Source organism: Bidens hawaiensis, unplaced genomic scaffold (assembly GCF_021521415.1).
Source record: "Bidens hawaiensis isolate Kalapana, Puna unplaced genomic scaffold, B.hawaiensis_p1.1 tig00022713_1, whole genome shotgun sequence".
Lineage (NCBI taxonomy): Eukaryota > Viridiplantae > Streptophyta > Magnoliopsida > Asterales > Asteraceae > Bidens > Bidens hawaiensis.
This window is the reverse complement of record NW_027493554.1, coordinates 1-4,856: the sequence shown is the minus strand read 5'-3', so window position 1 is coordinate 4,856 and position 4,856 is coordinate 1. Positions and strand designations below refer to the sequence as shown.

At 33.7% G+C, this 4,856-nt stretch overlaps 1 pseudogene across 1 annotated transcript; it reads left to right on the top strand.

The window, feature by feature from the left end:
• The first annotated feature begins 1,673 nt into the window (after positions 1 to 1,673).
• LOC143566166 (bHLH transcription factor RHL1-like) lies at positions 1,674 to 4,828 on the top strand (annotated as a pseudogene). Its single transcript, XR_013141190.1, has 6 exons — positions 1,674 to 1,930; positions 2,012 to 2,101; positions 2,353 to 2,517; positions 2,725 to 2,790; positions 3,753 to 3,818; positions 4,760 to 4,828. The product of XR_013141190.1 is annotated as a bHLH transcription factor RHL1-like (transcript).
• Positions 4,829 to 4,856: the final 28 nt, after the last annotated feature.

Below are 4,856 nucleotides of genomic sequence, written 5' to 3'. Positions count from 1 at the left end.
TCGATTACTCTGGATATATCCCATCTCCCAAATAGTATCCGCGACGATACGATAGAGGGTATCGTTGGCATAAAATGGTAAGACCGGTATGTTACGGCTGATGTAATACTCTAGCACGGGCGACGCGTTGAGAATGTTTATGTCGTTGTTGGACCGACGGAATCCATAGGTCGTGTGAACAAATGGCTTGAAGACTAACCGTTGGTACTCCATGGTCACCACAAGTGTATTGACCTCGCCATGCGGTTGGACAGTTGCCCCACTCCCAATGCATGCAATCTATACACCCGATCATGCCGCGAAAAGAATGTTTGCTTTCGTGTACATCTTATATGCGAGTTAGGTCGTTTGATGTTGGAATCCTTAGATAACGACCAACGTATAATTGTATTATTCCTATACAAATAAATTATTAAGCAATATTTATATTAAAAACAATAATTATTATAAACAATTTAAATTTTACCGATGCAAAAATTCTCCAACGAGTCTCGCGTCGTTTTCTCAGCCATCTTTAAATAATCGTCGTTGATATCGGTCGTGTTGCCGTATGCGAGGATTCTTAACCCCGAAGTACACTTTTGGATGGAGGTGAATCCTAAATATCCTCTTGCGTTGGGTTTTTGTTGAAAATACGTATACTCTCGCTCCAAATATCCCACGATGCGCAAAAATAAACACCTAGACATCCGAAAACGACGTTAAAACGTAACGTCGTTAAATGTAGGTGTGTCGTTAAAATAGTCCTTCATCAAACAATCGTTCGCTTCGTTACAATCCGAAAGGGTATACGATCACCTACGTGGCGACGAAAAGCTAGTAGAGCCCGACACTATTTTATTGGTGACGGCCCGCATTGCGCTCATGACCTCTTCTGTCTCCTCCAACGCTCGTTGTTGCATCTGGCAAATTCTCTGACTCTCCTTAATTACTTGATCCCAAATGTCGGGAGAGTTCGGGGAATCCATTTTAAGATAGTATGAAATGAAAATGTGAAGAAGTATGAAATGATGAAAATGGTTTAATTGGTTTGGTATTCGCATTAAGTTTTTTATTTATTTCTTTTTAATATAAGTGACCGTTCAACAGTCAGATTTTTTATTATATTATTATTTTCTTCAAACTCATGGCGATAAATACCCCCCCTTCCTTTATCTCCCGTAAAATCATCGTGGTGGGAGAGGGGGGCGGTGTTCTCGCCCTACATCGCCTATATATGGCGTCCACTACAAACGGCCTAATTGATCATAATGTCATGTCATTAAATAAGAAGGTGAACTTCAACGGTTCAACTGGTCATTAAATTAATAAGATTTAAAGCTTTTTTTCTAGACAAAGCCTATATTATCTGTAAACAAAAATATCTTTAAACTAATTTAATATCAAGGGAATCTAAGTAGTTAAAATAAATAACAAAAACCCTATTTTTGTTATTTATAAATACTCTCCATAGATGAAGCTGAGTGGAAGATAAAGCTATATGAAACATTCCAAAACAGACAAACATTTGTAAATACTTTCTTCTTCCTTTATATCTCCATTGGAAACCGAAATCATATTTCCAAAGTACCCACACTTCTCCAGGTATGTCTATATAACTATATGTTTTTCTTATTATGAACTTAGGGTTTACTGTGTGTTTTTGAACGTGTTTTAATATTATTATAGACAAAATGTCACTTCAAGACCTCCAAAATGGTACCCATGAAGATTCCTAGAGCAAGTGCTTTGTAGTCTCCAATCCGGTGCTTCTTGGCCGGAGTTATCAACCGTCACTGGCAACGGCGGTGGTGGTGGTGGTTGTGGTGGTGTTGACATATTAGATGACCAATCAGCTTTTTTAACAAATAAACTCCGGCAACATCAGATTAGTGGTGATTTAGGGTTTTATCAAAATGATATTGTTGATGCGACGTCGTTTAAGTCTTTGGTAACTTCTTCTTTCAATATTTATTATTAGATAACATTTTATTTTTTGATTATTATGTGTAACGAGTTTTGTTATTTGTAGAATGAAAATAATTCGGTTCAAGCTCTTTTTAATGGTTTCACCGGATCAGTTCAACATAATCAAGCACAAAATTTTCAGTATCCGCCACCAGTGAGCGTTCAATTCTTTTGGTTATAATTAACAATATATACATTAAACGTGTCTAGTCAGACTGAGATTAATCTGGCTAGGCTAGTTTACAAACAGAGCTGAGTCAAGCCCGGTGGACTCGTTTAGAAACTATGTCATGCGGCTTGGCTCAGCTCTTTTATCTTGGAGTTTGCTTTTTAAAAAACTCAAGTAAGCTCGTTTATTTTAAAATTTTAATCATGAATTTTATATTTCCATGATCACAATTACAGGCACAAAACTTTGGATCTCCGGGTCCCACGACCACTCCGGTAAACCACGGACTGACCACCGTTGCAACCGCAGTTGGTGGCGGCGCTGGACCACCGGCACAACCTCGACAACGAGTTCGAGCTAGAAGAGGTCAAGCAACGGATCCACATAGCATCGCAGAAAGAGTAAAACAAATTCCCAAACTTAAATATAAATAATTTGCTAAATGTGACATTTATGTAAGCCAAACATAAATAAATTGTAAACGTGGATTTCTTTTACTTGATCAGTATAATACACGGGTTTCCAACGTAGTATACAGGGTGAAATAAAATCTTAATAACTAATATATTTTTCAATGTTTTTTTAATGTTCTTGAACCGAAAATGCAGCTTCGGCGAGAGCGGATTGCCGAGAGGATGAAATCACTACAAGAACTTGTTCCCAACGCTAACAAGGTAAGCCTATGAGTTTATGATATATATTAGCGGTGGCCATTGATGAAAATAACCGGTTGACCGGCGGTCAATGGTTAGTTTAATTAAAGCGCGTGACTTGGGTGGTGTTTACGATATTCAATAGTAGGCAAAAAAATCCGGGGTAGGTTGGAGATCATAGTCGGATTTCCCGGGAATTAGTGGAGACAGTTTAATTACGATTTTAACATTAAACTAATATTTTTCTATTTTTGTATTATTTGATTTGATTTGTAGACGAGTAAATAAAATATATTTTTTTAATAGTTTGAGCTAAAGGGGTGTCAAAAATATTTTAGTTTCTCACTTTCCCTGATCTAAAATATAGGTTAAATACTTAAATATATTGTTTGTGTGTCGACTTTAGCAACTCTATTTATCTTTTTATTTTCAAAAAATAAAATGAATACTTTATAGAATAAGTTAAACTGTTTATATATTTTTATGCTAAAGTTTAAAAATTTGTAACTTTACCTACTTTGAATATATATATAAAAACAAAACTAATATGTTCAATTAGAATTTTAAAGTATCATATAGATAAATATTTAATCAGTTTAAATAAAACACTAGTTGTATTCGATTTCATATGTGTGATATGACTATATGGTTGATATGATTCTCGAATTCATATTATTAGTTTCCGTGTTCATGTGGGTCGACTTAGCAACCAAGGAATTGAACATGGACTTCATGTTAAGCAATCTTAATTAGTTTAATGCTGTGGATTACTAAGTTAAATGTATGTATGATATTTCTTTAATCAATTGAAAATAGTGTATCTTATAGAAGTTGAATTTTATATTTATTAGTTATATTTCGAAACATAACATAGGTTTTATTAGTTTGACAAAAGTGAATCATTAGTTAGAATTGTTTTTATTATCTTTGATACTTATTTTTTTTAAATAATATTGATTTTGGTATGGGTTGTGGAATGACAGACAGACAAGGCTTCCATGCTAGATGAGATCATAGATTATGTAAAATTCCTCCAGCTCCAAGTCAAAGTACCCTCTCTCTCTCTCTCTCTCTCTCTCTCTATATATATATATATATATATATATACTAGTTTAATCATTCAAGTTTTTGTTTTAATCGTTTTGATATTTTATGATTATATTTTATTTTTTCACGTAGTTTTGTTTTAATTTAATACATATATATTAGTTTGTTATTATATTTTTTAGCGATTGAGTTTTCTCAATTGAGATGTGTAGGTTTTTTTAGATTTATAATGAACAAACATAAACGGACACGAGCATGTTGATTTTTTTAAATGAACAAACATGAACACAAATATTTATTTAATGAAAAATGGGAAGTTGATGTAGTTGACAATGGTGGATAGTATCGGAAGTTAACCGGCGATAGAGATGAACAGGAACAGAGAACATGTAAAAGAGATAGATTAAATTAGGGTTTAATGATGAAAGTGTTTACCAATAAATGAGATCTTATAACCCATTTGAGGGCTATTAGGGTTTGGTAAGACCCATAACCCGTGAAAATTATTCTTTGATGGTTAAGAGGTTATTTCACAAATAAATGAGATGTTATAACCCGTTTAGGAGTTATCTGGGTTTGGTGAGACCCATGACTCGCAAAAAATATTGTTTGATTATGAAAGAGTTTTATAAATATATGAGATGTTATAACCCATTTAAATACTATCTGGGCTTGGTGAGACCCATACCCATGAATTCGGGTTAAATGAATGAGAAGCCTCTATTTAGAAATCAAGCAATTTGGTGGCTCTAGAGAATGGGGGGAACAACCTGAGAGCAACACGTAGGATTTTTTGGTAGACAATTATATAGATAGTTAGATATATATATATATATATATATATATATATATATATATATATATATATATATAATGGAATTTATTAATTAAGAATGTTTAATTTTGTTAAAAAAATTAAATTAAGTGTCTTGTGTTCAATTAGGTACTAAGCATGAGTAGAATGGGAGGTGTTGCTGCTGTTGCTCCTCTCGTTACTGATATCTCCTCTGAGGTTAGATCTTTGATTATCCTTTACATGT